The sequence below is a fragment of the Saccopteryx bilineata genome, chromosome 2 (genome assembly GCF_036850765.1).
Source record: "Saccopteryx bilineata isolate mSacBil1 chromosome 2, mSacBil1_pri_phased_curated, whole genome shotgun sequence".
NCBI classification, from domain to species: Eukaryota; Metazoa; Chordata; class Mammalia; order Chiroptera; family Emballonuridae; genus Saccopteryx; species Saccopteryx bilineata.
In genome coordinates this window covers 156,209,413-156,224,447 of record NC_089491.1, presented here as the reverse complement: position 1 = coordinate 156,224,447, position 15,035 = coordinate 156,209,413, and the positions used below count along the sequence as shown (strand labels likewise).

The 15,035-nt window shown below is 38.0% G+C and overlaps 1 protein-coding gene and 1 pseudogene across 2 annotated transcripts in view; one reads left to right on the top strand and one right to left on the bottom strand.

Moving 5' to 3' along the window:
- SRGAP1 (SLIT-ROBO Rho GTPase activating protein 1) overlaps positions 1-15,035 on the bottom strand; it is a 321,179-nt gene that overhangs the window by 266,393 nt on the left and 39,751 nt on the right. The window lies entirely within an intron of this gene.
- Positions 6,747-7,206, top strand: LOC136323743 (small ribosomal subunit protein uS17-like; annotated as a pseudogene).

Below are 15,035 nucleotides of genomic sequence, written 5' to 3'. Positions count from 1 at the left end.
AGATATCTGAAAGAGCAGGCAAGGTAAATTGGGTTATTAGCAAAGGAATTCTTGAGAGCATGTTTAAAAGTTACTGCCTAAATAGATGGTTCACTGAATTCCTTTTCATTTTTTTACCTCCTCCCATAGACAGTGCACAGATTTCATTAATGAGGGTGAAACTATCCCTTCGTTCCAAATAATCAAGCCATAAATCTTACAGCAATAGTGAAGTTAATATCAGTTTGTATGTCCAAACATTTTCTTAAACAGAGTTTTGGTAGCCTTTGTTCTCATACTATTTCCCCTCCTAAATTTGGCTGCATATTATTATGGAGCATATTAGTAAGGTGACTGTTGAGCAGATAAAATATATTATGCTCACTTTGTTAAAAATGGTGCTGCCCACATGGATGCTAATCACCCAGGTGATAATATTAGTTGCCCTTCTTGCTTGGGATGGGCGTGATTATACTAATGTGTGTTGGGGGAGGGCTTTCACGCCAAAAGGCTTTAAAAGGAAGAGAGATCACGTTGTTCCAGAAGAGTGATTACATTCTAGGAAGAGCCCATGGAGGCAGGGCAGGGAAGCCACATGGAGGAGGCAGCCAGAATGGGGTATTAGGAGAAGGAATGGGGAATAGAGGTGAATAAGACTGGTGAGGTAGAAACCTTTGATTCTCGGAAACTCGGATGAGTCAGTGGCCTTGGGAGCCCTGAATGGAAAGGGAAGTATTTTCCCACTGTGTGTATTTCTTGCCTGCCGGGTGCAAGCTAGTATTAAAGGTAATGGCCCACCAGTTCTTGACTCCATTGTTTTGTTTCATTTCCGTCTGTCCAAATTAAATGCGAAACTTCACAGGCCAGGTGGCTCTGATAGTGGCCGTGGCTACTGGCTTTACAGTGACCAATTGTCCTCCTTTAGGGAGGACAGTCCTTCTTTTGCAGTTCTGTCCTCCCTCAAAAATTGTCCTCCTACATGTCCTCCTTCTTGATATTGGAAGACTAATCTGTAAATGTCCGTATATGATCCATGCAGAGTTGATGCATTGCATGTGATGTGACATATTTGTATCTAAATGAGTATTTTTTCTTACAATTATTATTAAAAATTAATAGGCATGTAAGTAAATTATAATATAAAATATTACAAATGTTTTTATTGTGCATTTATCAGTATTATAGTGTATTATTGTTGCAATGAATAAAATGTTTCTTTTATTTACAATATTGTTTTCTTCAATTTATTTTTGTCCTCCTTTTCATTGTAAAAATTTGGTCATCTTAATATTAGCCTAACTCCCTGGTAGATAAATTGCAGCTCGCGAGCCACATGCGACTCTTTGGCCCCTTGAGTGTGGCTCTTCCACAAAATACCACGTGCAGGCGCTACCTCGATAAGGAATGTACCTACCTATATAGTTTAAGTTTTAAAAATTTGGCTCTCACAAGAAATTTCAACAGTCGTACTGTTGATATTTGGCTCTGTTGACCAATGAATTTTCTGACCACTGGATTCATATGGACAAAACAGGACTCTATAACAAATCCAACCTAAAGTAACCTCACAGGTTAATCTGATCATAAATTACTAACTGGGCAGGGTATGGTAGCAGTCATGCTGCAGGCCTATATGAGGTTTATCTTAAGCAAGCCCTGTCCATTGTTTCTGTGTATCTAGGTTAACATACCTTTGAAATGCCTCTTTTTATACCCCTCCTTCTAAAAGCTAACCACCTTTTAGAGCAGTGGTAGTCAATCTGGTCCTTCCACCCACTAGTGAGAGTTCCAGCTTTGATGGTGGGCGGTAGCGGAGCAACCAAAGTATAAATAAAAAGATAGATTTAACTATTGATCTAGTAAGTTGTTTTATAAAGATTTATTCTGCCAAACTTAGCAAAAATATGACATAAAGTACTTGGTAAATAATTATTATTATATGCTTTAACTTGCTGTAACTCTGCTTTATAAATTTTATAAAGTAAAGTTACTTCCCTACTTTATAAATCACCATTACTGTGGAACCGGTGGGCGGTTAGAAAATTTTACTACTAAGAGATACAAAAGTGGGTGGTAGGTATAGAAAGGTTGACTACCCCTGTTTTAGAGCATATAATCTTGTTCACTAGCCTGTAAAGCAATCCTGGCCGGGCTTGCTCCCATTCTCACATAAACTGTCTTCATTTGAAATGCATAAAATTCCCTCCCTAATTTCAAATGATAAAAGAAACTGTGAAACTGTCAGTCTTTGAAGCATCTGACATCTTGCTTTCTTCCCAGTAATTGTCATCAGTGTTGGCTCTTACAAAATTTTTTTACAGATTTGAATGTTTTTTTACCTCGACAGACACAGTCTAGTATGTATAGAGTTTGAAATAAAACTTGAGTTAATACTGGAAATTTAGAGATACTCATATAAACATTTAAATTTTCTAACATTCTCTTTCTTCATGGTAGCAATTAGCTGAAGCTTAGCAGTGGATTTTAGACCACTCGACCAGGGTACATACTCGTTCTTCAGTTTGGTGCAATCCTTTCCTTTCCCTACAGTCTCTCACACTGTAGGTTCTATGCATGGGCATTGCTTGCCTGTTTCTCTTAGGCATTAATTTGCCTTTAAGATTCTGTGAGAGGAAAGGGGAACACAAAAGGGGAACTAGAAGCCTGTTGCCCTGAGTTGAGCGATTATAGGTTCAGGGAAGAATCCCATCCCTTATAAATCACAAAACTTTCAATGTTACATCTTTTCTTCTTGAGTGCTTAATCTCTGTACTTTGACTTTGTATTCATACCAGATACTTCCACTAGAATATTCTGCAATGTGTTTTCCATACTACTCATCATCCTATTATTTACAACAGCAATTTATTGAGCACTTACTAAGTTCTGGGCACTAGACTAAGTACATTGGTACGATAGCATTTAACTCCTATAGAAACTCTATGGTATGGCATATGTCCTTTTATTATCCCATTTATTGATGAGAAAACAGATTCAAACTGCCAATGTCACACAGTGAGTATGTTTGGCAGAGCTGGCAGAACAAACTGTTGGTAAAGCCCACCATCTTAACCATTATACTTCATTTATAAAAAAAAAAAAAAACCCAACTAAACCCAGTGAAGAACAGACCCCAGGGAAAAGTTTGGCAGAATACAATGCCTTATCAAAGAATAAAGGCATTCATCCACCTACTGTTGCAGGATCAGAATTCACTCACAGAGCTGAAGAATCGGAGACCCCATATATACTATGAATTCCCCATGAAGCAAGCAATGAGTCAAAGACCTCCTAGTGCCAGTATTTTTCAATAGAAACCAAGTTAACAACCCCAACTTCTACCTTTACGTAAACACTTTAGGTGTGACATGAAGCATTTCAGAAACTGGAGGATATGTAACTTCATTTTACCAAAAGAAAAGCAGCATTGTGTCTGGGTTAAGGCCCTTCCTGAGACCTTACAGCTTATATAATAGGGTGAACAGTGAATGTGGAATTCAAATTCAGGTCTTTAGAGCCCATGTCTAGATTCATAGTAAATGGAAACGGATAGAACAGTGCTAACCAAAATAATCTAAAGATGGTTTTATGATGGAGGAACTGAATTTTTAAGTACACATATTTTTAAATAATTTTTATCTGTATTTCAATAGTCAACTATACACCTAACAATAGCATCAGATCCCACAGTTAAGGGTTCAGCCCTACAAGACTGCTCCATTTCAGATGTCAATCGCAAATCCAGGTTGCCACCTGGGCTTCTGATCAACTGGATGGTTCCCACAACTCTTATGACATTTAAATAGGTAGAGACTAGTTGCTACGTGTGTTATTGTGATTTATAATGGGAATATATTTTGGTCTTTGTCCATAGTTTCTGGCACAGAGCTTCTAAAACCCTTGGAATTTCTGAAGTGATAAGAGTGTTATTCAAAACAAGTCCGTTCAACTTCCCTGGGATTATGTTCATGAAGGACCGGTTATCAGGGAGCCAACCATATGATTAGAGGATTGCAGTGGTGGGATTCAAATAATTTAAGAACCAGTTCTGGGCTCTAATGACCGTTTTAAGTACTATAAAAAAACATGTACCAAAAAGTAGTTTATTTTTTCATGCATTTAATACTTAAGAACAATAAAAGAGGTACACAAAACTAGATTATAAGAAAAATTTTAAAAATATTAATGAAAAAATACTAAATAATACCTGACAAAATACAATAAAACTATTATTTAAGATATTCCCATATTGCTTCTTGATTGGCATCCTCACTTGCAATTTTCTTCACCAATGGATGAAATAAACATTACTACGGGCACTTACCATACACTGTTGCACCAATGAATGTTAAAAAAAAGAGTAAGAAATATAAATTTGTGATTTCCACATTGGGTGGCTGCCCAAGCGCCCACCTTAGAGAGAACCCTGGTTACAAGTGCCATTTTAACAACCAGTTCGCCGATCTCAACCAAAAAAATCGGTACTGGTATCAGTTCTGCCGAACCGGTGCAAACCGGCTGAATCAAACCACTGGAGGATTGGAACTTTCAACTCTACCCCACACTTCCAGGGAGCAGAGAGGGGCTGGAGCTTTAATTAACCACCAATGGTTTAATCAAATGTGCCTAAGTAATGAAGCCTCCATAACAACCCAAGAGGACAGGGTTCGGAGAGGTTCCAAGTTGGAGAGATCACGGAGGTGCTGGGCGGATGGCACTCCTAGAGAGGGCCTGTGAGCACCTCACCACTGTCCCTATACATTGCCCTAAGCATGTTTTCCATCACGTGTTCCTCAGCTGTATCCTTTTATAATAAATTGGTCATCTAGTTAGAAAACTGTTTTCCTGAGAACCATTCTAGCAAATGACTGTACCTGAGGTGAGGGTTATAGCTAGTTGACTAGAACCCAAATGATCCCCCAAAACATGCAAATGGCATCTGAAGTGGGGACAGAGTTGGAGGTCTGAGCCCTCAAACTGGTGACAAGTCACTTAGGCAAATTAATTGGCCTCTAGTTTCAGTTTTCTCTTCTGCAGAATAAAGGGGTTGGCCCATTGATTCCTAGTCATTTTTAGCTGTCAACTATGTCATGGGCACTCAATAAACCTATTTAATAAGTGCAGCTGAGCACAGCCTAAAATGATAAAATCAGATCTAGAAGCTTATTTTATTCTTTTTCACTGAAACCGTTGCCACCTTGCAGTTATTAATACAGAAAAACGCATTCTGATCTCATGTTAGCAAGAAATCCCTCCCCTGCTGCTCACCACACATATAATAATGTATAAGCCCTACACTTGCAAAGCCTGGTTTTTGTATGATAATAGACCCAGCACTGCTCTCAGATCTTCAATCTCCTTATTCATTCATTTCAACCTCCCTTTCTCCTCCCTTTAAGCCCCAAAATGACACCATGTTTTTAGTCACCACAGACAACATGTATTTTCCAATAAAGTAAACAATGCCTGACTGGGGAATGGGCAGGGAAAGCAACATCACACAGTCAAACTAACGTAGCAGCAAAAGACTGGATTCACTCAGCAATAGCTTGGATGTACGGCACAGAGCGCCAAAGATCATAATTCTGTACTTGGTTTTACTATGGTGCTCTTCTTATAACTACCTCCATAACCGAACAGCCAGCTCAATCTCAGATGGCATGCAGTCAAGGAAAATAATGGGCCATAACAAACAACTTCAAAGCGTTGGCACCACTTAGGTTAATAATATATAATTGCTACAATTTCTTTTAGCACAGTACTTTTAATTAAATGTGCTAAAGTCTCTACATACCAACTTATTTTCAACCACAGGCAGCCATTTTGCACTCTAACATGAGGCATCTGGAGTGTGCCTTTTTGCAAAAAGTATGCCTCTCCACAAGAGCATTTCTTGTAATACTAGCTTAGAGGAGACAGATACACAGCTTCTTCCTACACCCACTTTCAGAGACAGGATTCAAAGATAGAGGAAGCTGTAGCTTTCAAGAGCTCCACAAAGCACTTCTCATGGTTCTGTAAATCGGGTGCTATAAATTTTCCATACTGTATCCCCATGAAATGAAAAAACCAAACGGCCTGACCTGTAATGGTGCAGTGACAGAGCACTGACCTGGAACACTGATGTCATGAATTCGAAACCCTGGGCTTGCTGGGTCAAGGCACATACAACAAACATTCAATGAACAACTAAAGCGAAGCAACCATGAGTTGATACTTCTCACTTTTTCTTCTTTTCTTTAAAAATAATTTTAAAAACCTTATAAAAAAAAAAGGAAAGAAAAAATTAAATGGCCACAAGAAGCAAAAGAACATGGAAAAGAGCCTGACCAGACGGTACCTCAATGAGTAGAGTGTCAGCCTGGGATGCTGAGGACCCAGGTTCAAAATGTTGAGGTCGCTGGCTTGAGCATGGGATCACAGACATGACCCTATATTTGCTGGCTTAAGCCCGAGGTGGCTGGCTGGCTCGGCTGGAGCCCCCCAGTCAAGGCACATATGAGAAAGCAACCAATGAACAACTAAGATGCCGCAACTATGAACTGAGCTTCTTCTCATCTCTTTCCCACCCTGTCTCTCTGTCTCTGTCTCTCACTTAAAAAGAACATGAAAAAGAAACAGAGTTGCGCTATTACTCTACTAATAAATACTGTGGGGCTGTTGGTCAAGTAAGTTTGTAAATATGATATATATGTTTGCTCATTTATAGTTTGTAACTATAACACACTTGTTACACAATTGTTTGCCCAACAGAACATAAATGCTGAAATGAATATGATTTACAGATTGAGCATCCCTACCAAAAGCAGCCCACCATCATTCAAAATAAGCAAAGGATCCTTCTTGGAGAAACTGGCAAAGAGAAGCTACCAAACATTGGTCTGGGTTTCAAGATGCCCAAGGAGGCCACTGAGGGCACCTACATTAACAAGAAATGCCTCTTGATCAGTAATGTCTCCATCTGAGGGTGCATCTTGTTTGGCATGGTGACCAAGATGAAGATTCAAGGACTACTGTCACTGCAAAGACTACCTCCACTACATCTGTAAGTACAACTACTTGGAGAAGCACTATAAGAACATGTCAATGTACCTGTCCCCCTGCTTCAGAGATGTCCAGATCAGTAACATTGTAACGGTGAGCTCTGCCCCGAGCCAGAGTGTGACCTTCAACATACCCAAGGTCACCAAGGCTGCCAGCACCAAGAAGCAATTACAGAAGTTCTGAGACTAGAAAACTGTCCACTCCCCCAAAGTAATTCTCTCAGGCACGTGTGTACACGCGCGCGCGCGCACACACACACACACACACACACACACAACACAAAGGTATCTTCAAGAAAGGGAAAATGATATGACTGAACTTTGTCAGGAAGAGCTTCTCAAGCTATTACTTTACAGACTGACCAAGACTTGGGAGTTAGAGGGGGAAAGTTCTATAGTACATGACAAGATAAGCCACAGGAATGAGGAGCTAGAAAACTCAAAAGCTAGTGAAAGGCCTTGAAGTTTGGTGGAAAAGAAGCATTTCTTGAACTAAAAGCTCATGATCACTGGGTAAGGGTATGGGAGGCTGAACAGAACCTTCTCATCTCAAGACAGGAGGTTGCAGACCTGAGTCAACTCAATAGTGATTAAAACTCTGCTCTAGCAGTGGAACCTCAGTATCTGAATATCCCAGTGGCACATCTGATTCCTTCCCTGGGCACCAACTGCTACTCCTTTTGAGACAGGAGGGTCTCAACCTTTCCCCTCAGAGTCTCTTCTTGGCTGTCAAGCTTGTCTTCCCCCCAGTGTCAACTTCAGTGTTTCCAATAGATCCAAATGGCACATTATGGCAAGAGGGTTTTCTCTTGCTCTCCCTCCTCCAAAAGCACGCATAACCCCTGCCTGCCACCTCCAACATGCATGGGCTTCCCATCATGGGGTTAGATTTCTCCCTGAATACTCCCTGGACATGCAGAAAATGGAAGTGAGCTATCTTCTGGGGGTCACTGGGCCTCCACATGAGGCCACTAGTTAAAATCCTGACACATGGAAAGAACCTCATGTCATTTGGCTTTTTACTTTCTCTTCTGAAGTATTCTTGAATTATGTATATTTACTCAAAAAGAATTTATATGTTTTTACTTTTGTTCAAATTGCAACTTGATATAAATTTTAGACAGCCTTTAGTGGACTTAGTTCAAATTATTCTCATTATATCATACATTCTAGAAAATGTAAGCGACAAATTTGAATCTGATGAGCCAGACACTATTCCCTCAACAATATATTATCCACAAGCAGTTCAGCTACCAGGGACATCTGAAATAGCAAAATGCATTTCTTCCTGCCAACAGCTCTATAGAGCATAGTACTAGGAGAAAGCTGAAAGGTCCCTGTTGGCATCCATACACTTTAGTTGATTTAGCCTTAATGGTGCTGGCACAGTGGGCAGAGAGTCAACCCAGAATGCTGAGATCACCAGTTTGAAACCCCAGGCTCCTTGACTTGAGCATAGGATCATCAACATGATCACAAAGTCACTGGCTTGAGTCCAAGGTCACTGGTTGAGCAAGGGTTCACTGGCTCAGGTTGAGCCCCCTATCAAGGCATGTATAAGAAGCAATTAATGCAAAAGTAAAGTGAAGCAACTACGAATTGATGCTTCTCACTCTTTTTCCTCCCCCTTTCCCTTCTTCTCTCTCTAAAATCAAAATTTTAAAAAAGATTTTAAAAAATCTTATTAAAGTAATGCAGGAATCAAAATGAACAATGATATTCAACAATTACATATAAAAATCTCAGTGACTGATGCTCTCCACAATTCTTACTGTATATATTCAAAACTATTTCCCTCTACAGGAAATGTCAAAATAGAGTTATGTCTTGTTGAACTATGAGCAAGTCCTGTCAGCATGAAGACATATTTTGGTCCTAGGTATATTTTTAAAAGTTCAACAATTTTGTATATGCAAAATATCATCTACATTTAGTCAGAATATATATTTTTAAGGAAACCTTTCAATTTAGGAAGACGTTGGGTCATAAGAACAAGAGCATTTGCAATGAGATATGTGTCAGAGCCTACCATATGGAACACTTCAACAAAAAAAACTTTTTTTAATGGTTTCCTTCTAAGTTCAGGTTAGAAGACTTACCTCGGTAAATTACATTTGTTACTATGATAGTGTGTTCTGTTTCAAGAGAAGTTTTGAGAATAGCCTGAGATGGACAAAGGGCAGCCCCATTGGTAACCAAGAAATGGTCCTATAATGATAAAGGGGACATTGTATCAAGAAGACATAATACTTCTTAATATATATGCACCAAACCTGGGAGCACCAAACCTGGGAGCACCAAATATGTAAGACATCTACTAACTGACCTAAAAATAGAAATAGACAAAACACAATCATCCTTAGATATCTTAATTGATGATTTTAGATCATTCATTCAAACATAAAATCAATAAAGAAATATCGGCCTTAATTGAAACACTAGAACAAATGGACATAATAGACCTCTACAGGACATTTCCTCTTAGAACTTCAGAGTATACATTTTTCTCCAGTGTACATGGAACATTCTCAAGAATAGACCATATGCTGGGCACAAAACTAACAACAACAAATTCAGAAAAACTGAAATTATACCAAGCATATTTTCTGACCATAAGGCTTTGAAATCAGAATTCAACTACAATAAGGAAGTAAAGAAACCCACATAAATATGAAAATTAAACAACATACTTTTAAAAAATGACTGGATCAAAGAAGAAATAAAAGCAGAGATCAAAAGATATATATAGAAAAATGAAAATGACAAAATGACATATCAAAATCACTGGGATGCCACAAAAGCAGTAATATGAGGGAAGTTTATATCATTACAGGCTTATATCAAAAAACAGGAGAGCCTGACCAAGCGGTGACGCAGTGAATAGAGTGTTGAACTGGGATGCCGAGGACCCAAGATCAAGACCCCGAGGTTGCCAGCTTGAGCGTGGGCTCATCTGGTTTGAGCAAAAGCTCACCAGCTTGGACCCAAGGTTGCTGGCTCGAGCAAGGGCTTACTTGGTCTGCTGAAGGCTGTGGTCAAGGCACATATGAGAAAGCAATCAATGAACAACTAAGGTGTCACAATGCGCAACGAAAAACTAATGATTGATGCTTCTCATCTCTCCGTTCCTGTCTGTCTGTCCCTGTCTATCCCTCTCTCTGACTCTCTCTCTGTCTCTGTAAAAAAAAAAGAAAAAAAAAGAAAGAGAACCCAAGTAAACAACTTAACATCACATCTTAAGAAACTAGAAAAAGAAGAACAAAGGCAACCCAAAACCAGCAGAGAAAGAAAATAATAAAAATTAGAGCAGCAATAAATGAAATACAGAACAAAAAAAAAAAAACACAGAAAAAATTAATACAACAAAGAGCTGTTTTTTTGAAAAGATCAATAAAATTAACAAACCACTGGCAAGACTCACTAAGAAAAAAAGAGAAAGGACTCATATAAACAAAATCAGAAATAAAAGAAGAGAAATTACCAAATATATCATAGGTATAAAAAGGATCTTAGTATTCTTAGTATTTCTTAGTATTGTAGAATACTAAGAAAAACTATATGCCACCATAATCAACAATCTAGAAGAAATGGGTAAGTTTCTAGAACTATAAAATCTTCCTAGACTGAGTCACAAAAAAGTAGAAAGCCTAAATAGACCCATAAGCAGGGAGGAAATAGAAACAACTATCAAAAACCTCCCCCAAAATAAAAGTCCAGGACCAGACGACTACACTAGTGAATTCTACCAAACAGTCATAGAAGATATGGTTCCTATCCTTCTCAAAGCCTTCCAAACAATTGAAGAAGAAGCAATACTTCCAAATATATTTTATGAGGCCAACATAACCCTCATACCAAAACCTGGCAAGGACAGTACAAAAAAATTAAACTATAGACCAATATCTCCAATTAATACAGATGCAAAAATTCTGAACAAAATATTAACAGATTAAATACAACAACATGTTAAAAAAATAATACATCACGATCAAGTGAGATTCATCCCAGGATCACAAGGATGGTTCAACATATGTGAAACAATTAACATAATACACCATATCAATAAAACAAAGAACAAAAATCATATGATCCTATCAACAGATGCAGAGAAGGCATTCGATTTTATGTTTAAAATAGTCAATAAAATCGGTATAGAAGGAAAATACCTCAACATAATAAAGGCCATATATGACAAACCATCAGCTAACATCATACTACATGGTAAAAAACTGAAAGCTTTTCCTCCAAAATCAAGAACAAGACAAGGCTGCCCACTCTCTCCACTCCTATTCAACATAATGCTGAAAGTTCTAGCCACAGTAGTCAGACAAGAGAAAGAAATAAAAGATATTCATATTGGAAAAGAAGAAGTAAAGGTTTCACTTTTGCAGATGACATGATCCTGTATATAGAAAACCCCAAAGATTCCACAGAAAGACTATTAAAACAATAAAACAATACAGTAAGGTTGCAGGATACAAAATTAATATACAGAAGTCTATTGCTTTTATATATACTAACAATAAAACTTTGGAAAATGAACTCAAAAAAATAATCTCTTTTATACTTGCAACAAAAAAATTACCTAAGAATTAACATAACAAAGAATGTAAAGAATCTATATACTGAAAACTACAAATTATTATTAAAGGAAATTGAAACAGACACAATGAAATGGAAAAATATCCCATGTTCTTGGACAGGAAGAATAAATATAGTTAAAATGGCCATATTACCCAAAGCAATACACACATTTAACGTAAGTCCCATCAAAATCCCAATGTCATTTTTTTTTTTAAAGAAATGGAACAAAAAATCACCAGGTTTGTATGGAACCATTAAAAACCTCGAATAGCAAACCACATATATATATGAACAATCATCTTCAACAGAGGAGCCAAAACACAGAATGGAGAAAGGAAAGCCTCTTCAACAAATGGTGCTGGGAAAACTGGTAAGCCACATGCAAAAGAATGAAACTCGACTACAGTTTGTCCCCTTGTATTAAAATTAATTCAAAATGGATCAAAGACCTAAATATAAGACCTGAAACAATATATTACATAAAAGAAAACATAGGTACTAAACTCATGGATCTTGGCCACAGAGAACATTTTATGAATTTGACGCCAAAGGCAAGGGAAGCAAAGGCAAAAATAAATGAATGAAACTATATCAAACAAAGAAGCTTCTGCACAGCAAAAGAAATTGACAACAAAACAGAGCCAACTAAATGGGAGATGATATTTGCAAATATCAGCTCAGATAAGGGGTTAATATCCATTAATATCCAAAATATACAAATAACTCACAAAAAACAAGCAAAGAATTCAATAAAAAAATAGGAAGAGGATATGAACCAACACTTTTCCCAAGAAAAAATACAAATGGCTCATAGATATATGAAAAAGATGCTCATCTTCACTAGATAGTAGAGAAATGCAAATCAAAACTACAATGAGCCTGACCTGTGGTGGCGCAGTGGATAAAGCGTCGACCTGGAAATGCTGAGGTCGCCTGTTCAAAACCCTGGGCTTGCCTGGTCAAGGCACATATGGGAGTTGATGCTTCCAGCTCCTCCCCCTTCTCTCTCACTGTCTCTCTCTCCTCTCTCTCTCTCTTTCTCCTCTCTAAAAATGAATAAATAAATAAAAAAAAAAATTTGAAAAAAAAAAAAAAACTACAATGAGATACTACCTCACACCTGTTAGATTGACTATGATCAACAAGACAGGTAATAAGAAGTGTTGGAGAGGCTGTGGAAAAAAAGGAACCCTCATCCACTGTTGATGGGAATGCAAATTAGTACAACCACTATGGAAGACAGTATGGTGGTTCCTCAAAAAATTAAGAATAGGGCCCTGTCTGATTGGCTCAGTGGTAGAGCGTCGGCCTGGTGTGCATGAGTTCTGGGTTCAATTCCCGGCCAGGGCACACAGGAGAAGCGCCCATCTGCTTCTCCACCCCTCCCCCTCTCCTTCCTCTCTGTCTCTCTCTTCCCCTCCTGCAGCCAAGGCTCCATTGGAGCAAAGTTGGCCCCGGGCACTGAGGATGGCTTTAGGGCCTCTGCCTCAGGTGCTAGAATGGCTCTGGATGCAACAGAGCGATGCCCCAGATGGGCAGAGCATTGCCCCCTGGTGGGCATGCCGGGTGGATCCCGGTCGGGCACATGCGGGAGTCTGTCCAACTGCCTCCCAGTTTCCAGCTTCAGAAAAATAGAAATTAATTAATTAATCAATTAACAATAGAATTACCACATGACCCAGCAATCCTTCTACTGGGTATCTACCCCCAAAACTCAAAAACACTGGTATGTAAACACACATGCAGCCCCATGTTCATTGCAGCATTATTCACAGTGACCATAACATGGAAACAACCAAAGTGTATCTCAATAGAGGAATGGATAAAGATGTGATACATATATGTACTATGAAATACTACTCAGCCATAAGAAATGATGACATAGTATCATTTATGACAATATGGATGGACCATAATAACAGTATACTGAATGAAATAAGTAATCAGAAAAAGCTAAAAACTGAATGATTCCACACATAGGTGGGATACAAAATTGAGATTCATGGACATCAATAAGAGTACAGTGGTTACCAGAAGGAGGAAGAGGGGGAGGGGGAAGGAGGTTGGGAGGAAGGGTATAAAGAGGGACAAATACAAGGTGACAGAGGATGATTTGACTTTGGGTGATGAGAGTACAACATAACTGTCCAAATGATGTAGAGATGTTAACCTCAAATCTATGTACTCTTGTTGACCAATGTCACCCCGTTAAATTTAATTTTCGAAATAAAAAGAAACAGTCCTACAATTTAAGAAACTGACCTGGGTGCAATCACACCACCATTTGCCCTGCTGAGTCTTTCATTCTGCTTTGAAAATTTTACAAAAATGAAGACATTCAGAGTTAAATGAGAAAGGTCCCTTTTGACCTGACCCTAAGTAGGAATAATGGCAATGGCAGGTGGGCTTGCATAGCATGCTAGGCAGATGTCAGCATCAGGCTGTCAGCCTGCCTATGAAGGACAATGTGGTCACATGAGGAAACAGATCTGCACTCTGCCTGGGTTGGAACTGGATACTCTACGCCCTATTCAAGAACCAGAGATGACCTCTGGGGATCCCTTTAATGGATCTCAGAGCAAGTTTCTGCTGCCAACTTCACACCGGCGTTGAAAAGTTCTTTTATAAAATGTCTATCAAATGCCATGGACTAAGTTTTAAGAGAATTGTTTGGGGTCCCGTGTAGCTATCTAATTAACATGTGGGTATCTAAACATAAAACCAAGAGACCTTGTTTGTTTTTAGCCAGCTAGAAAGTTACTTAATTTACAAAGCAGTTTCTTGATTTTAAGAAACGTTTTATAAATAAATTCAACAAATTTGCTAGCTAATTTAAATAAGTAAATAAATAAAAGACTTACTTAGATTCAATATGATTTTATAAATGTCTATTATTTTGAGCAATTAGAGTAAATAATAGATGTTTGGTCTTTTAAAATTTTTAATTATAAAAACCTTACAGCAAAATTATAAACTTTGGAAGGTAGAGGGAAAAAAAGAGCCGTCCTTAATCCCAACACTCTACTATTGCTATTATCTATCTATCTATCTATCTATCTATCATCTATCATCTATCTTAAAATGCAAAACTTACTTAATTGTGTTAAGGCTGTACATACAACTCTATATTCAAGTTTTCATTTTTTTTACACTGCTAATTTTCATAATATTTATTAATATATGCCACTGAATTAGAACTTTAACAGTTTGCTTATTGTTTTTGCTATGGTTTCAGTCATTTATTTTAATAAGCTGTAAATCACCTCAATGTTAAATGTTTAAAAGTTAAAAGTAACTTTTATTTCAAGAAGGAGTCCAGAAGAATAAATTAATGTACATAAAATGGTTAAATATTAAATTAGCAGTCTGCACATAAAAGTAGTTTTCAAAGACAAGTGCTATGGGTGCTCTGAAGACTATTTCTTTTCA